Genomic DNA, 20,213 nt, shown 5'->3' on the forward strand with positions numbered 1-20,213 from the left:
CTTTGGGTGACGTTGGCTCCTGGCAACTGCCTACAGGTACAATTCTAGTCTCAAATCCCTACCCTTATTTCCCTTTTTTCCATAATTGCTGCATAACATGTCAGATAGCATGCTGGGTGCTTCCATGCCTTACCTTATGAAAGTCTTCCAAAACCCCTACAAAAAGTAACAGGCTCCCCAGTTTATAGATGAAGAAACTTCCCAAAAGTCATGCAGCTTGTGGAGAGCAAGGCTGGAGAACAGGCTGGTCTGATTTTGGAAGGGAGTTAACCGTTACATAACCTGCCGGTGGCTTCTCCCCCCATACCTGCCGTGGGATAATATGGCTCACTTTTTACTTCATTTACAATATTTAGTAAGAGTGATTTTAGACTTGAGAAGAGAGTATTTTCTGCTAAAATTATTCCCAGTAGAGAGAATCACCAGTGAATTAATACGCTGCAGCAATGGAACCCGCCAGCTCTTTTTGGTAATCATTCCCTTCCTTCTCCCCCAGGGCTAAAAATAAAAACGGGCCAATTTTAAAGTTTTATAAAAGATGGTGCCATTTTCAGATAACATTTCCATTTAAGATCAGATATCCAGATATGCTTTATACACAGAACAGTTAATTTTAGGGAGTGAAAAGAATCTCCTGTTGGATTTTCAGGAATGAACAAGATAAAAATGGAAGCGTTATTCCTGGACACCCTTCCCTCATACTGTAGCTTAGCCAAAGGGAGTATGAACTCAAGTAGACCCTGGTCAGCTTCAAGTGTCAGTTCTTCCGGGAAGTCTGAACCTACTGCTTTAAAGCTTGCAGATGTACAGTTTCCAAAAAGCAAATGACATCGAATAACCTCTGTTGTGTTCCTTATCTAAAGGGCAGATCAGAGAAAATGCAACCAGTTCTGGTACCAGCAGTGGTAAACCAAAGCCTCCCATGAGTCATTTTGTCCCAGATATTCAGGAGCTTATGTAGAAAACAGATGCCACTGTAGTAAAGAAACGCATCCTGGCTAACACGGTGAAACCCCGTCTCTACTAAAAACACAAAAAACTAGCCGGGCGTGGTGGCGGGCGCCTGTAGTCCCAGCTACTCCGGAGGCTGAGGCAGGAGAATGGCGTAAACCGGGACGGAGCTTGCAGTGAGCCGAGATTGCACCACTGCACTGCGGCCTGGGCGACAGAGCAAGACTCCGTCTCAAAAAAAAAAAAAGAGGCCGGGCGCGGTGGCTCAAGCCTGTAATCCCAGCACTTTGGGAGGCCGAGGCGGGCGGATCACGAGGTCAGGAGATCGAGACCATCCTGGCTAACATGGTGAAACCCCGTCTCTACTAAAAATACAAAAAACTAGCCGGGCGTGGTGGCGGGCGCCTGTAGTCCCAGCTACTCGGAGGCTGAGGCAGGAGAATGGCCTGAACCTGGGAGGCGGAGCTTGCAGCGAGCCGAGATCGCGCCACTGCACTCCAGCCTGGGTGACACAGCGCGAGACTCCGTCTCAAAAAAAAAAAAAAAAAAAAAAAAGAAACCCCAAATTGGGTGGCATTAGACTGGTTTTACAGTTTCTTTAACCATTTAATTTTCATCAAAAATTCTAAAAACTGATTATTAAGTTTTAATTTTAACTTTGTAATCAATTATAATCGGAAAAAAATCTTTCATGAACCCAGCTTACAAAAAAAAAAAAAAAAAAATTCAAACACTTCCTCCACCCTCCCTTTCCTCAGTTCCCAAGTTTGTTTCCTAGAGCCAGCCAGTGTTTCTAGTTGTGTGTGTGTTTCATTATACTAAGGTTAGCATATCATAACCACTGTTCTCTATCTTGCTTTTTTCACCTGCCTGTCCATATAGAGCTTCTTCATTCTTTTAAAAATTTGCCTATTAGTCTACTATATTAATATGCTATAATTAGTTTATTTAACTAACTCCCATCTGGTAGATATTTAGGTTGTTACTAGTGTGTTGCTAGCATACAAATACTGGAGTGGATATCTTTTGTCATGTTCTTTTATGCATTCTCCTTAATTTTTAAAAATTGTGCAATACGTAGGAAGTGGACTAATGAAAAGAAGCTTGAATGCTTGGAACGAGATATTGAAGGCACATGTGAGTCTGCCTGTATGTGCACACATGCACGCATATACACACACACACAAAGTCCAATTGCACTAGTAAAGTATATCTAAAAAGTTGTAATCTGAACATTCTGAAACAACTTTATCTATAGCTTAGTAAAATACCTTAGTTCCCAGATTTCTGTTTTTATTTAATTTTTGTTATTATTATTATCATTATTTTGAGAAAGAGGCTCACCCTGTCATCCAGGCTGGAGTGCAGTAGCACGGTCTCAGCTCACTGCAACCTCTGCCCCCTGGTTCAAGCAATTCTCATGCCTCAGCTTACCGAGGAGCTGGGACTATAGGCGTGCACCACCACACACAGACGTGAGCCACGGCACCCGGCAGTTTCCAGATTTCTCATAAGGCAGTGAATTTCTCAAGACACACATTCTGGGTTTTTTCCAACAATATTTGTGTATTTGCCCATTGCAAAGTGTGTTTCTAGCTTATGGAGAATCACAGATGTGTCTGAAGGATGGAAACACAACTGTAAATGCCAAGTAAGTTCCAAAGACCAGGAGTTAATTTACAGAGTCTCAGTAAAGTCCAAATAATAAATGATTTACTCAGACTATTTCATTTCAAGCCATAACTCTGCCTGTGGTTCATAGTCTTTATTATGTATCTTTAAACATATAAAAATAAAAAGAGCAGAGCTGGGTGTAGAGGTGCATCCCTGTAGTCCCAGCTACTTGGGAGGCTCTGAGGTGGGAGGATCTCTTGGGCATAGGAGTTTGAGACCAGCCTGGGCAACATAGCGAGACCCCCATCTCTTAAAAACTAGAAAAAGAAAAGAGCAGATTCTTCTCCTCCAACTCTTCCTTCTTGAATGTAGAGCTTTGATACTTTTCAATGGAATGTAGCTAATAAGCGAACTAAAGTGATAGGTCTTCTTTAATGCAAGGAGTTTATGTACATGTGAAAAGGATGTCAAAATACAATTAGTAACATTACTATCAGATGATAGAATAGTACTTTTTATAACTAATTTTGTGTATTTCTAGAGCTGTGATATAATCAGTGTTATAGTTAAATACATTCAGAAACAAATCTCCTTGTATTTGGGACCCTGTTTCTGTAGGTTAGGTACTTGGACTTGGGTGTCTGACTGCCAGAATTTGAATCCTGGCTCTGTAGTTACTAGTTTGGTGACCCTTTAAGTTACTTATCTGTGCTTTGATTTCATCATATGTACAATGGGGATTATTAATGTATGAGGAACTTACAAGTTGATATATGCAAAGTGCTTAGGACTATGATTGCCACATAGTAAGCTAAAATGTATGTTTATTATTATTATTTTTATGGCAAAAATTATTTTATATTTTATTTAACTATAGCATGTTATATTTTAAGACAATCTAACTGTTCTTTATAAATGCTTTCAAGAATAAAAATGATTTGTTTTGGGCTGGTTAGATTGCAAAGTGTTTTAAATTAGGAACAATGTATTCATTACCTTCAGTGAAGATAGTGCCCTCTGGTGGAAATGTTTAAGTTACCTCTCCCAGGAGAAACTTGTTATCACTAGACACCTTATTTTTTCTAAGAGCTTTAGATGCGGGATGCGGTGGCTCTCACCTGTAATCCCAGAGGATCATGAGGTCAGGAGATTGAGACCATCCTGGCTAACACGGTGAAACTCCGTCTGTACTAAAAATACAAGAAATTAGCCGGGCATGGTGGCGGGTGCCTGTAGTCCCAGCTACTCGGGAGGCTGAGGCAGGAGAATGGCGTTTGTAGTGAGTCGAGATTGTGCCACTGCACTCCAGCCTGGGCGACAGAGCGAGATTCCATCTCAAAAAAAAAAAAAAAAAAAAGAACTTTAGATGTATTCCTGTAATGCCTGTAATGCGACTTGTAAATCAAACCGTAATTTTATTGTGAGAGGAAAGACCCATTACTTAGTCATCCTGGAGTGAGTGACTTTGTAAAAACAGAGAATTCTTTCTGCAGGTTGGCAGATTTGTTGAACAGTGAATCTAAGTAAAATGAAATAAGCTCTGAATGGGAAAATTGCAAAAATAATTTTTTTTGCACTTTAATTCAAATAACCATCTCCATTTTGGTCTAGCTTAAAACTAAAATTTTAGTTTTTGTATTTGCCAAATCAGGCTTTACCAATCTGGATTCTGTCTGAGCAGAGTAATGGCCTTTAAGCCTGAATTCCCAGACATATGCAATAAATGGAAGAAGAAAAGACAACCTTGGGGGACTTTAGATAATAAAGAGGAAAGGTTGCCATTTGGTGGAAGCCGTATCAGTATTGTCACTTGGGGGTTAACAAGTTGTTCGGATCCTCACTTTTAAGTAACATAGGGGAAATTACTATACATATGAAAGTAGATTTCTTTTTCTTTACACAAACCAGACAGACTTTGTTTGTTTGTTTGGGATGGAAACTTGGCTGCCCAGGCTGGAGTGCAATGGCGTGATTTTGGCTCACTGCAACCTCCGCCTCTCAGGTTCAAGCAATTCTCCTGCCTCAGCCTCTGGAGTAGCTGGGATTACAGACGCCTGCCACCACCACACCTGGCTAATTTTTGTATTTTTAGTAGAGATGGGGTTTCACCATATTGGCCAGGGTGGTCTCAAACTCCTGACCTCAGGTGATCTACCCACCTCAGCCCTGAGCCTTCCCTACTATTAATACTTAACTAAAATTTTAAAAAAGAGAATAAGAGGGAAAGAAACAGGGAAAAAAATAGACTGCCTATACAGGCTCTGTTATATATAGAACAATGGGCTTCAGAAAATGAAGCCTGCTGCAGATCTTGGTCCTTGGTTAGAGTGGTGGCGAAGTGGGCATGGAAGTGGGATGGAGGGTGGGGACTGTTTTGGTAGAACTCGGAGTCAGAACTGAGTTTCTCTTAATTTAGACGTTTATTTGTTGGGTTAGTTATTTAATCTCTGAGTCTCATTTTCCTTATCTGTAAAATGGTAATAATGATAGTACCTACCTGATAACGTTGTTTTGAGTATTTAGGTAGTCCATGCCTTGGTATGTGATGTATAGTAAGCTGCCAGCACTTGTATTGTTATAGCTATTATTGTTAGCCGGTAGCCTCGTTTTTCCTCCCTTTTCTGGCCCCTGTGTAATCAGAGGAAGAGCCTTTGATACGCTCTGTTAGAAAGCCATTCCATTCCTCCTTCAGGAAAACCCAACCATGGTTACTGCAACTTATATTTGTTTGGGCACTTTTGCTTATAAATTGCGAAACTAGCTGGTGTGGTACCAAAAAATAATCTTTAACCTCGGACAGCAATTGTGAGAAGATGAAGAGGAGCAAGTTTGTGACAGTCAGGTCATTCGCAGAGGGAGTTTGTGAAGAGCAGTCACACTTTTGAGTTCTAAGTGAAGAACATTTTCCCCACTGCAAGTAGTGAAGTGTTAGATTTTCCCATCTCTCAGCAGACAAATGCTGAAATCATGCAACAACTTAAAGAAGCTCCATATTTTTTAATGTTTTTACCAAGAGAAAGTGACATGCTTTTTTTTTTTTTCTTTTCTTTTTTCTTTTTTGCCTTTTTGGTGATAATCCTAGTGATCATAAACCATGGGGTGCTGAGCTGCTGTCACACACTAATGGAGCTCTTTGTTGGAATGAGACCCTGACCTGGGATGCCAGTATCCTTCCAGACAGTACAGGAAAAATAAAGACTGTAGCAACTTCACCAGACTGCAAGCCCTAGCCAATTCAGAAACCTTTGGTAAAGTGCAACCAGAGTGTATTTTCAATACTGTAGGAACATTTTAAAATTAGATATATACACGCGTGCGTGCGCGCGCACACACACACACACTCACTTACCCCTTTGAAGATGTGCCATCCACCAGCCCAGAGTCTAAGTCTTCCAGGTCTGTTTCTTGAGCTGTACTTCAAATTATAAACACATGTGTGGTTGTTTTTTCTTTTTTTTCTTTTAAGCGCATTCTTTTCAAGACAAGATGGAAAATCTTGTCTGTGCTCAGTTTGCTAAGTTGGCTTGCTCTTCTCTCTAGGAAGTATACAAAGAAACTTAACATTGTATCAAGAGCAAATAAAACAGCTAAGGGATATAAAAGCCCTGTGTTGCTTAAAGCACCTAGAAAGGTATCCTGAAAGTTCACTAGAAGTCAGATTGCTACTTAGGCATCTTATGTTTTCCTTTTTTCTATTGGTTTTTTTCTTAATCAAATTTACATGGTGAGTTCACGGCAGACACATCTGGCTACTGTAATTTTTCCAGCTCTGATGTTCTCACTACTTTTGGAACTTTGTGGTTTATGAAGCATAAATTAACCTAAAATGCACCGGCACATACGCACAAACCCAGAGACAAACAAACAAACAAAATACCCATACACTTTTTGGGGAATGGTGGAGGTGTTGGGTGTTGTACGTGTTGTAGGATTGTGGTGGTGGAAAGTTTGTGTTTATGGAAGAAAAGGAACACTGGTGGGCACAGGAAAGGGGAAAAGGTTTCTGTTTAAAAAGGATTTTCTTGATAAAAAAGAATAGAAGGAAAAGTTTGCTAAACACTGTAGGAAATCAATTTTCTTTTTATTTTGTAGAGATTAAGGTATCTCACTATGTTGCTTAGGCTGGTCTCAAACTCTTTAGTCTCCAGCGATCCTCCCACCTTGGCCTCCCAAAATGCTGAGATTAAAGGTGTGAGCCACTGTGCCCTCAATTTTCTTAGATTTTGAGGAAGCTATCTATTGTCAAATACACTCTAGTTAATCAGCATTATTGAAGGCTGCCTTCTTTGGGGTTTCAAAAAGGAGATTTTTTTTTTTTTTTGAGACAGAGTTGTGCTTGTTGCCCAGGCTGGAGTTCAATGGCACGATCTCGGCTCATCACAACCTTCACCTCCTGGGTTCAAGCAATTCTCCTGCCTCAGCTTCCCAAGTAGCTGGGATTACAGGCATGCGCCACCATGCCTGGCTAATTTTGTATTTTTAGTAGAGACGGGGTTTCTCCACGTTGGTCAGGTTGGTCTCAAACTCCTGACCTTGGATGATCCGCCCTCCTCAGCCTCCCAAATTGCTGGGATTACAGGCGTGAGCCACTGCTCCTGGCCTGAAAAGAAAATTCTTTATAGTTCCTTTCTTTTAGGGTTTTTAAGGAATATGTTAAATGAGACTGAAAAAAAATTACCAAATCAACGGATTCAGCTCCTTTTGTGTAATAAAGCAGGACATAATAGCATATAAAGAAATAAACCTTACGCTTTTATGGCTATGTTCCATTTATCTTAATGTGGATGAGTCTTTGTTAAGATTAGGTGATGGAGACTTACAGGTTTTATTATATGAAATTTAGAAACTTAGATAGAAAATTTGTTCTTTGATAAGAAATAATAAGAGCCATGAAAAGTGTCTGATGCCACAATTTTCCTAAAAAAAAAAAAAAAAAAAGGAGTATGCTAGGTGAATATTTTGGGAACCATACACAAAGATGTGTTAGTTATAATGGCCAGTAAACAAATGCCTGAAGTATGAAAATAAATACATTTATTTATTTATTTGTTTGTTTATTTATTTCCTGAGACGCAATCTTGGTCCATCACCCTGGCTGGAGTGCAGTGGTGTGATCTCGGCTCACTGCAACCTCCGTCTCCCAGGTTCAAGCCATCCTCCCAGCTCAGCTTCCCAAGTATCTGGAATTACAGGTGCCCACCACCACACCCAGCTAATTTTTCTACTTTTTAATAGAGATAGATTTTCACCACGTTGGCCAGGTTAGTCTCTAACACCTATCCTCAAGTGACCCGCCTCCCTCAGCTTCCCAAAGTAAGTGCTGAGATTACAGACTTGAGCCACTGCACCTAGCCACAAATATATTTATGAGCACTGAAATAATGGATATAGACCATGTAGACACACGGAAAACTTTGTTATAACATTCTAATTTTATACAGCATGACAAATTGTTTATGCTGTAATTATACTTCTATTTTTTTGAAAAACACATTGCTTAGATTCTTTGCATTTTTTCACAAGACTAAGCTTCTTGAGGACAGGGACTTGATCTCCCATTTGTGTATTTCTAGACCCAAGCAAAGCTCATTAGGCATCATAGGTGTACTCTTCTGTAGAATGAACAGTTACGTATTTTTAAATGTTAATAGTTATTATAGTTAGGCCTTTGAATTAAGGCTGATTCCCTCTATTTTCTCTGTAATGTGGTTATATTACTTTTATAATAGCCAAAAGGAGAAAAAAAAAAAAGGGAGAACAACAGGGGAGAACCTTGAGATTTTTATGGTGGAAGAGGAGAACAGTGTGTTGGAAAAAAGGCTCCAGGCCCCATGTGTATTATAGACAAAACCAAGAATGCTCAGGCCTCTGCAGTTGAGCAAGTCTGCCTGTGGCAAATAGATTATTCACTAGTCTCTAAGATCAGTGTTTAGCCAAGTGTGGTCCAGATCTACCACTAGCTGGATCACTTGGGGCATTTGTTAAACATATAGTGTTAGAATACAGTGGTTTTTTTGCTCCCAAAAGAACTATCCTGGGCTGCTGCTGGGAGGAATATGCCCTGGAAATTTCTGTGTCAATAAATGTAGGGTGGAATCTGGAAAGGTATGCTGTTTTCAAGTGTTCAGATGACTCTGATCATCAGCCAGGTGTGGGAGCCACAACAGAATTGTGTATGTGAAGGCCAAGTGCAGTGTCTGACACCTGTAATCCCAGCACTTTGGGAGGCTGAGGTGGGCAGATCACCTGAGGTCAGGAGTTTCAGACCAGCCTGGCCAACATGGCAAAACCCCATCTCCACCAAAAATACAAAAAATTAGCCAGATGTGGTGGCACACTCCTGTAGTCCCAGCTACTTGGGAGGCTCAGGAAGGAGAATCGCTTGAACCTGGGAGGTGGAGGTTGCAGTGAGCCAAGATGGAGCCACTGCACTTCAGCCTGGGCGACAGAGCCAGACTCTACCTCAAAGCAAAGCAAAACAAAAGAAAACAAAAAAAGAATTGTGTGTGTTAGCACAGTAATGGGAAAATGCCAGTATAATAAAAATACAAGAACCTACTCAAACGTTCAGTCTTTAATTTATTTGAAAAGGACTTGGAGTATGCTCACCAACTTTTTAACTGCTTCTTTGTCTGAAATAGACATTTACTGTGGCACTGGCTTTTGCCATTTTGGTGCTTGGTGTTAGTGCACACATGAGCATTGGGTAAGTGAATGCTGAATGGGCTTCCCAGAGCATCCTGACCCCAAATATACCAACTAAACTTCAAAAATGAGGGGGAAAGTTATAGCTTGGGATTCTTGAAATGTGTTGTTTAATTCACTGGGTAAATGTACAAGCCTGCTCCAGTTTTGCTTGCAGAGAGTGGGCCTGAGAATCAATCAGGCCTTCGTAGGCCTAAACCATGACGAATTCCAGAGAAGCACCCCACACCCTGGGGAAGAGGGAGTCCTTTTAGGAAGGTGAAGGCTAGGTCAAACTTGTTTTCTTTTTCAGTCCTTTCTTTGTTTGCGCCACATTAATTAATTAATTGCTAATGGAGTCTAATCTCTTCACCAAGCTGTAGACCTCTGTTGAGAGTTTTAAAAATAATTTTGACAGTTTTCATCCTGTTCGCTGGCTGACTTCCAAAAGTTTGCCCTCAGGAGCTTCCTTGCTGTGGAGAATTTCACCCAGTTAAGGGTGAAAGGCAGGCAGTGGGATTCGGGGTGGTTTGTCATTCAGCCACTTGTTCCAAATTGATAAGTGCTGAGTGATATTTTGACACTTCTCTTTGATCTCCTCTTTGGCATCCCTGGTAATATTGCTCCTGCCTATGTGTAATCATCACCTCTCCCACCCAGGTACCAACTGATTGATTTCTTCTTCCTTTCTGGAAGTCTAAATTTATTCCCTGGGTGTTTTGCAGTTGCTGGTGGTCAAGAACAGCTGTTCCTCCATGCTTTACTCTGAATAGTTCTCTAGGATGAAGTCAGCAAAATAATATCATTTAAGTGAAGCCTCAGGAAAACAAAAGCCTTGATTGTCTTTCTCCTTAAGTGCTAAAAAGATCACCCCTCCCCCTCTGTGTGTGTGTGTTTGTGTGTGTTTGTGTGTGTGTGTGTGTGTGTGTGTTTGTGTGTGTCTGTATTTTAAGGCAGGAAAAAATAAAGGTCCTAAACATTTTTGAAGCAGCAAGATTCAAGAATGTTATTTTTTTCCATATTATATAATTGCTATTTCGTCACTGTAGAAAATGTTGATTGGCAAAAAATGAGAAAATAAAAAGCCACCGTACCATTCAAAATGACACTAGCATGTTTTCATATATTTTCTTGACTTTCTTCAATGCAAACATAAAAATAGTTGGAAACTCCTCTGTATTCTTTTTTGTAGCTTATTTTAATATACTGTGAGCATCGTCCCATTTCAGTAATTTTTTTTTTTTTTTGAGACAGAGTCTCGCTCTGTCATCCACACTGGAGTGCAGTGGCATGATCTCGGCTCACTGCAACCTCTGCCTCACTGGTTCAAGCGATTCTCCTGCCTCAGCCTCCCGAGTAGCTGGGACTACAGGCACACGCCACCAAGCCACGCTAATTTTTGTATTTTTAGTAGAGACAGGATTTCACCATGTTGGCGAGGCTGGTCTTGGACTCCTGACCTCAGGTGATCCGCCCGCCTCGGCCTCCCAAAGTGCTGGGATTACAGGTGAGAGCAACTGCGCCTGGCCAGTAAATATTTTTCTATAATTTTTTTTATGAGTTGTTTTAATTAGAAAAGTAACACACGAATATGGCAAAAAATCCAAATAGTTCCAAATGGTATTTATGAAAAATTAAGTCTCCTTCCCACCATGACCCCCAGCCCTTTTCTCCTCTCCAGGGAAATGCTACTACCAGCTTCCTGAGCATTCTTGTAGATGTGCACTACATACACCTGCATGCTTGGGCATGTACAGTATGTCTTTTTACAACTTAACATATCTTAGAGAGCCTTCCAAATTAGTACTTACAGATTTGCTCATTCTTTGTCAGCAATAGGTAATGTTCCACTCCACTGAGGTACCATACTTTGTTTAACCAGTCCTGGGTGCTGGATATTTAGTTTATTTTCTGGTTGGTCACTATTATTAAACAATGCCACAGTGTGCATCCTTGGACACAAATCCTTGTGCCATGTGCTGTTTATGTATAGGATAATTTTGCAGAAGTGGAATTCCTGGATCTAAGAGTATGTACATTTAAAGTTTTTAAAACTGTTGTTCCATTTCTTTCCAAAAAGGTATACCAATAGACACCCCTGCCAATAAAGTGTGTTTCTTTCCCCGTACCCTGGCCAGTAATATCTATGATCAAACTTATAGCCTTTACTATTCTGATAGCTACAAACTAGATTCTCACTATCTTCATTTTTTTAACTTATGAATTGACTTGGACATATTTCTTTTGTTCATAAACTATCACATCATGTTAATGGCTGCAAGTAGTCCTTGTGTGAATTTATTTAACCAATAATGCCATAATTTATTTAACCAATTCTTCTATTGAGAGACATGTAGGTTGATTATATTTTTTATCATTATAAATGAATTTTCTTGCACGTATATTTTTGTGCCCACCTTTAATTTCCTCACTTTTCCAGCTTCTTTGGAATGTTTCTGAATAAAGTATACAAATTTCTTAAAAAATACAATTTTGACATGGTTTGCTTTATCAAACTGAGAAATTGGCTAAAGATCTTGGAGCAGGGGATTTTTGGGCGGTGATACTTTCTTTTAAAAAATAACGTAACATTACCACAAAAAGTGTATTTTTAACCAGCCACCTAGCTTTCCCACTAACTCTGTTTTTCAGCTTGTATATCCATATGTTTTTGACTAAGCCATAAATGGAAGTTTCGTTGGAAGTTATTTTGCTTCCCAGTACATGTCATACATTTCATTCCATATTATTTTCGTCCTTTTCCTTTTCAGTATTATATTTCTCAGACACCAGTGAAGAGTGAGTTGTGAGTTTTGAATTTTGCCAAGACTTAAATATTTGCAGAGCTGGAAAGAAATAAAGTTAAAAAAAAATTAATGTGGCTGATTTCGTCTTGGTTCACAAGACCTTCATTTAGCTGCTTCAAAGCTCACACTTCAAATGTCAAGAAAAATATTCTCTTAATTTCTCCCGTATCAACTGCTGCAACGCCTGAATTAATTAGAATAGAACTATAATTTCTCTCCAAATGGAATTGGATCATCCCATCCTAACAAAACAAATGCTCAGGGCGGCTCCAGGCTGAAGGTTTCTGGACACCTTCCCTACATGGTATCTGCCTGGGACACTGCAGTCTAGGGCTGCCCCTCAGGAGGCTTCTCTTCTGGGATCCTCGGCGTGTCTTCTTTGCTTGTGCTTTCTCCTCTCCTCTGTGTCTCCTCTAGTTTTAAGTGCACATTATATTTTTCCTGCAATTTGAGGGAATCTCAGGGTCGAAACTATGATATATTAAAATCAGATGGCTTTAGCCTGAGGCATTCCTTATTTCATATGTTTGCATTCACTGGTGCCTTCTCCGTCCTCCACCCTTAGCTTGCTCATTTTTCCTCCTATCAAGAAGACCAAAATGGAGCAATGTCTTTAGCTCTGACCCTGGAATGTAAAGCCCTTTCACAACAGATCTCAAGCTTGACAGTCAACTCTCTTGGTGTTCCAGGTCTTTCCCAGGAAAACCTGCAATTTCCTATTCTGGGTGTCTGGTCCTCAGGGGCAGCTATCCAGGGGTGTTTCTTCTGAAAGATCTTCCCAACCAGTCTGTTGGGGTAGCTCTCTGTCCTGTCTTCCTCGCTATGTTTTAAAATTAGAATTATTTAAATAACAGTTGGGGTTGGGGATAGAGGTGGGAGGCTGGAAGGAACTATGAGTATGAGGTATCAGATTACAGCTGGGATTCTGTTCCATCCAAATTCCAATCAGTTATCAAAGCATTGTTTAATAGGAGTTTCCTCAAAGATCAACAGTGCCACAGAACAATGGCCCATATGTAACACAGTTTCTCTGGTCCCTGCCGGACTGAGAATTCTCAGTCTCCAGGAGGTTTGGGGTATGTGTAGAGAGGTTTTATTTTTTAAAATGTCAGTATTTATTTTGAAAGAATTGTTAACTTACAGAAGAGTTTCAAGTTTAGTTTAAGGAATTCCCATACACCTTTTCCCCAGATCTGCCTTTGTTAATTGTTCGATTATAAACATAGCCACAGGTGCATCTCTCTATCTGTCTGTCTATCTATCTATCTATCTATCTATCTATCTATCTATCTATCTATCTATCATCTATCTATCTATCTGTCTATATATATTTTTTTCTGAACCATTTGAGACAAAGTCGGAGACATCATTCTGCTTTACCCAGAAATACTTATATTTTCTCAAAAGACATTTTCTTTTTTCTTTTCTTTCTTCTTCTTCTTTTTTTTTTTTTTTTTTTTTTTTGAGATGGAGTCTTGCTCTGTGCCCACGCAGGAGTTCAGTGGCATGATCTCGTCTCATTGCAACCTCCATCTCCTGGGTTCAAGTGATTCCCCTGCCTCAGCCTCCCAAGTAGCTGGGACTACAGGCGTGTGCCCCCACGCCTGGTTACTTTTTGTATTTTTAGTAGAGATGGGGTTTCCCCATGTTGGCCAGGCTGGTCTGGAACTCCTGACCTCAGGTGATCTACCCACCTTGGCCTCCCAAAGTGCTGGGATTACAGGCATGAGCCACCGTGCCCAGCTGGACATTTTCTTATATAAGCACAGTATAGGTATCAAAATCAGGAAATTTAACATTGATACAATACTATTATCTAATAGCCCAGATTCGAAATGTCTTCAGTTGTCCTGGTGATGTCCTTTGTGACTATTTTTGTTTCTGGCCCAGGATGTGATTGAGGAACTCACATTGCATTTAGTTGTCTTGTCTCCATAATCTCTTCTAATTTGCAACAAGTCTTCGGTCCTTTTGTTCTGCACCTTGACATTTTTGAGGAATATATAGGCCAGTTATTTTGTGAATCGTTTTTAAATTTGGATGTGTCCAGCGTTTCTTCATGATTTTGGTTTGGGTTATACATTTTTGGCAGGAATACCATGGAAGTGATGTTGTGTTCTTCTCATTGAATCATATCAGGAGGCACACGATTTGTCCCACTATAGGTGACATTAGCTTTGATCGCTTGGTGAAGATACTGTTGTGGAAGGTGGGATGGAGGCAGCACAGCGTGCTTGTGCCAAATGGCTCATCTAATGAGTATCTTCCGTAAAGCTAATGAAGTCTGTAGAAAGGCTTTTTGGTCTACCAGGTCTCTATAAGGTATGGCCTAAAATCATGTAAACTCTTCCCCTTGGGATGACTAACAAGTAAAATTTCCAACCTGCTCAGTTAAGCTTCACAGAACATTATTTATTTGATATATAATATATCTGTGCAGCTATATACACACACCTAGGTTTTTAAAAAAATTTATTTACAAAAGGTAGGCTATGTTAATTAGAGTCACAAGCAGTTGACTGTCTCAGTGTGACTCAAGACCACAAAAAAACCCATTTCTCCTTCACTTTATTCTGAGTCCTGGGGTTGAGACCTAGACCGGCAGGTGTACTGCTTGGGGCCCATTCACAGGTTTATAAGTTTCTCATTGAGGGCAGTCTGTGACTGACACACAGGTAGTTTTAAAATGAAATTATGATGCTTCCATTCATTTGTTCCCTACTCTTGCATCTTATAAAACATGTAATTCTTTTTTTTTTTTTTTTTTTTTTTTTTGGAGAGGGAGCCTTGATCTGTTGCCCAGGTTGGAGTGCAATGGCGTGATCTCAGCTCACTGCAACATCCACCACCCTGGTTCAAGTGATTCTCATGCTTCAGCCTCCCCAGTAGCTAAGACTACAGGCACACACCACCACGCTTGGCTAATTTTTGTATTTTTAGTAGAGACGAGGTTTCACCATGTTGGCCAGGCTGGTCTTGAACTCCTGACCTCAGGTGATCCTCCCGCCTCAGCCTCCCAAAGTGTTGGGATTACAGGGGTGAGCCACTGTGCTCAGCCAAAACATGTAATTCAAAAGGATAAAAATAAATAATTGAATTAAGTTGGGGTAAAGAAGGACTGTGGCTGAGAAAAAAATAAAGCCAGGGAAAAAATACATACCATGGGGCCTTGTGTGGTTGCTAGAGGTACCTACAGATTTGGCTGTGAGATTCCTGGGGTATTGTAAAGAAGATAATATGCTCTGTTATAGGAGTCAGATCATTCAAGAGATAAAGGCTTTCATGGTATTGAAGAGAAATGTAGTTTTTCTAGATATAGAGATGTAAGAGGGAGTTCTCCTGTACTTCCCCATAAGTCATCTAGACTCTGTGATCTAGGGGACAATGCCCTTAAGAAAAAAATTCCAATAGTGGTTGGGTGTGGTGGCTCATACCTGTAATCCCAGCACTTTGGGAGGCTGAGGGGGGCGGGTCATCTGAGGTCAGGCATTCAAGATCAGCCTGGCCAACATGGTGAAACCCCGTCTCTGTTAAAAATACAAAAATTAGCTGGGCGTGGTGGTGGGCGCCTGTAATCTCAACTACTTGGGAGGCTAAGGCAGGAGAATCGCTTGAATCGGGGAGGCGGAGGTTGCAGTGAGCTGAGACCATGCCATTGCACTCCAGCCTGGGTGACAGAGTGAAACTCTGTCTCAAAAAAATAAAAAATAAAAATAAAAATCCAGTAGTGAACACTAGGAATTTTATGGGGGAGGTTTTCTACAGTCTTTTTAAATACTGGGTGGTGGCATGATCTCAGAGCACCAGCCAGGTTCACAGAAGACCAAAATGAGTGTATACTACATATGCATTTTGATTCAAGGATAACATTTAGAAAATTTAGAGCTGTAATTTTTTTGTTGTGTGTTTTGTTTTCATTTTTAAGAAGGAAGCTCCTTTTGACACACCTTCTCAAATAAAATTTAGAGCTACAGGCTTTTATTTTGTTTTGCTTGGGATCAGAATCTCCTCTTTGTAAGTAAGTGTTTAAAAGCAGAGCTGCTTTGGTTTCTGTCTGTTCCCCCATCCCTGCCCCAAACCTTATTCCTTTCCTTCCCAAAGATCCTGAACCACTTTACAGGGCTGGGAGACAACAAACTGACAGGCATTGATCCCAAGGAGTGGCCTGTTTCCTTCATGGTTGGTTGGTTTGTTTGTTTTTGAGACAGAGTCTCACTCTGTCTCTTAGGCTGGAATGCAGTGGCGCGATGTCTGCTCACCGCAACCTCTGCCACCCGGGTTCAAGCAATTCTCCCGCCTCAGCCTCCCGAGTAGCTGGGACTACAGGCGCGTGCCAACACACCCAGCTAATTTTTGTAATTTTAGTAGAGATGGGGTTTCACTATGTTGGCAAGGCTGGACTGGAACTCCTGACCTTGTGATCTGCCCACCTTGGCCTCCCAAAGTGCTAGGATTACAGGCGTGAGCCCCTGCACCTGGCCTCCTTCATGCTTTTTAACTCATTTCGCTGTGTGCCCCCAGAGCTTCTTCGTCTCTGGATTTCTTCAGAATTTTAAATTTTACCATGGAGTATGAAATAATCTGGCAGTTTCCCATGCAGTCCAAGCAGTCAGCTGCAAGGAGATTTCTATCAGTCTGTTATAGAGGTCAACCACAGTGCTCACCACAGGCAAGAGGCCCCAAGGGACCTGGTCCCAGCCCCTCACCCTCTGCTCCTCAGCCACATGGGCTGCTCTGATTTTGCACAAATACTCCACGCTCACCGTTTCCACCTTAGGATCTTTGTACTTGTCCCCCACCCTGATTTCCATACTTCATTCAGATTTAGAGCACACATCACTGCTTCACAGAGGCCTTTCTTAACTTCCCTGCCTAAAATAGCTCCACATTTGTTTGTTCAGATCCCTTATCACTAAAATTATTCTATACATTTGTTATAGCCTGTTTTTTCACTAGACTATAATCTCCTATAGGGCAGGGACCTTGCTGTCTTGTTCATCATTGTATCTCTACTTCCAAGAAACAGGGGGAAGAATAGCTAGGTGAACCATAGATCATTGGAAAGAAAAAAATCATCTATAGTTTTATAAGCCAAACACCACCACTATTAATATTCTAATACTTTTCATTTCAAAGGTAATTAACTTTTTTGGGGTTACTAGAAATCCTGTAAGATAGGGTACAGTCCTCAATGAAATGCATGTATATACAAGTTTCCAAAATTTGGCACTTACTTCTACCAGATTTCCTAATCCTGTTACCCCTGGTTAAAATCTTGTTTTGTTTTTTTTTTCCTGAGTGGTCCTGGCCCAATGCAAAGCACCTAAACCAAACTATTGTTTTTGCTAATTTGATTGCTGAAAAAAGGCTGTTTCTTTAATTTGCATTTGTGTGATTCCTTACGAAGCTGATAATTTGCCATATTTTATTACTAATTGCATGTCCTCTTTTATGAATTGTTGAAGTCTTTTGACTGCCTCTTGGAATCTTAGTATCTGTTACATGCTCTCCATAATAAAGATGTATACTAAAGGGGCATGCTATTAAAAAACACATGCACACATTAAAAACTAGCAACTCACACTGGCAACTTTTCCTCCGTTCCTTGTGGAACACAGCTGTGGATTCGTTTTCTCTTAGCTTGGGCTGCCATACTTTGCACCTGGAGTAGTTTTAAAATGATTCAGGAAAGCTAACCAATAAAAAACTACAATAAACTCTCTACTGACTAATGAAAAATAAATGCATGAATCAGAGTTTCCATTTCCTGCTGGATAAAAGTATACCTATTGTCTGAAGATAATAAAACAGTTTTAGTTGTACTGCTCTTGCCCAACCATGGAATTATATTCAAAATCACAAGGAAAACTTTGTGAAGCAGCAAAGTGAAGCACTAAATTTCCTCTTGTCCACAGGCTAGACAATTGTTTTTGTACATTCACTAACTCCACAGAGGTGCTTCCTGCCACAGGCCACTTATGATAAATCTTGAGATATCCCTGCAATCAAATGCAGTCAGAGTAGTGCATTCTGATGCTGCTTTAGGTGGAAGAAAGATGATTTCTTTGCAGTCAAAAGGATCCAGAAGAAATCAGCCTGCCAGAAAGCTGTGATTTTTTTTTTTTCCGCTACTCTTCCCTGGATATAATATAATGATCAGAACTAATGTCTGAATCCTTTAAATGCCAATAAAATATACATTTGGGGGTAATGCAGTTATTATGAAAATATAAAAGCCAGTGTTACAGGCATTTCGATTTTTACACCTGAAAAAGCAGAGTTGCCTAGATACTTGTACACTGGTTTGTGGACTACATTACTGTTTGGATGGGCAGACAGGATAGCAAGGAGGAAAATCATTTCCTGGTGCTAAAAATTCAGGGTTTCCTGTGAAGTAAACGAAACTTGGGTTACAAGTCTAAAACTAGACAGGCTTGGGGCATCTGGAGAACTGAAGGCCCATCTGGCAAGCTTTGGGGTACCTGGAAGTGGTTTTAAGGCTTGAAACAGTCAAGCTGGGAAAGTGTGGCTGAATGAACATATATTCCAGAGCTCTGTGCCTTATCAACGGAGCCGGCTGAGAAATTTCCCTGCAGTTATTCTCACCCAGAATTGGAATAAAGGGCTCAGTGTGAAGTTGGGATAGTACAACTTCTCGGTTTAATACTTTACAGATTTTTGGAACCAAATGCACCCTGAAGTGAAAAGCTGCCTTTTTTTTTTTTTTTTTTTTTTTGCTGACCTTGTTGGATGGCTAATACTGTTTCTGGGAAATAAGAGAAACAAGCGGCTCATTGTTGGCAGGAGCTGAGAGAGACACAAGGAGGGCGAGAGACGCGTCTGCAGCCCTTTTTTTTCCCTTCATTGTATCGTGACTGAGTCAAGGCTGGACTGTGGCTAGGTTTTTCTTCCTACCTCTGTAGACATATGTTTTCCATCAGACAGGGCTGCGTGACACCTGACGTTGGCCAGTTCACATGAGTTAAGCCATGGACGGCCCATAAACAGAGGAAAAGACCCGCAGCTGCACCCAGACACTCTTGATGCTGAAATGTTTTTTAAAGCTTGGTGTGGCTGGGTCTGCACATGCGTCAGAAACGATTTACACCTGTATGTTTTGGCTTGCTTCTTTGAGTTGCATATTATTATCCCCCCAAAGCCGCTATGGCCAGAGGTCTAGCATTTGCTGATGGCAGTACCTCTCCTTTCCATATATATAAGTCTTTCTAAATTATGAAATGTGAGTTTTCAAAGTTTATTTGATTTTTGTCTTTTTTGTTTTTTGTTTCTGGAGGATTGAAAAACAAAGTGCTCTACCATTTCTATAAAGTGAGATCACACAAATGGTGTCATCAAAACATGCGATTCACGTTGATCCCATCATTTTAAAGTAAATCAGTTAATTAAAATAGTCTGCTTTAGACGTTTTCATGAAATAGGGAAAAGGAAACACTACTTGGACTTTTCACCAAATTTAACTTATCACGTATATTTTGATGACTGTGAAAAAGGATTGGGCAGTGATTGGTATTCCATGTAGCTGATGCCAGCGGTAGCATTCTAGCAGGCGTTCTGGGCTTCCTAGGTTTGTCACAGCCTGTTCCTGAGATCTGTGCTGAGGCATTTAATCTTCCAATATTCCTCATCTCTAAAAAAAGTGAATTAATCTAAATCATTGGTTTTAAAATCTGTCCCAGAGTTCCATGCTAAAATCTCAGGGGGATGTGAGCAGAAGCTAACCTTAGTTAGTGTTCAGTTTCCAAAAGCTGGTCCCTGTTCAATGTGTTTTAAACATTTGTTTAAAGTTTCAGCATGACACTTGAGAAGTGCCTGAAGGGAAAGCAGAGTGAAAGCACGACCAAGAGAATTTAGAGAAGACAGTCAAAGGTGCCAGTGTTTAAGTGCTCATTTCCTCAGCTGATGAAAGAACCCTGGGACATAAGGATAGCCTCTGCTTCGAGCCATATACTTGGCTCTGGAGAAGGATTCTACAACTAAAGAAAAGTTTGAGAACCATTGGTCTAGCCGGGCGCGGTGGCTCAAGCCTGTAATCCCAGCACTTTGGGAGGCCGAGACGGGCGGATCACGAGGTCAGGAGATCGAGACCATCCTGGCGAACACGGTGAAACCCCGTCTCTACTAAAAAATACAAAAAAC

General features: G+C 40.6%; 1 protein-coding gene across 5 annotated transcripts in view; it reads left to right on the forward strand.

The window, feature by feature from the left end:
- The window catches only part of WWTR1 (WW domain containing transcription regulator 1), a 217,737-nt gene that overhangs the window by 162,522 nt on the left and 35,002 nt on the right, over positions 1-20,213 (forward strand). The gene's annotated exons all lie outside the window — the stretch shown is intronic.

The sequence above is a fragment of the Theropithecus gelada genome, chromosome 2 (assembly GCF_003255815.1).
Source record: "Theropithecus gelada isolate Dixy chromosome 2, Tgel_1.0, whole genome shotgun sequence".
Classification (NCBI taxonomy): Eukaryota; Metazoa; Chordata; class Mammalia; order Primates; family Cercopithecidae; genus Theropithecus; species Theropithecus gelada.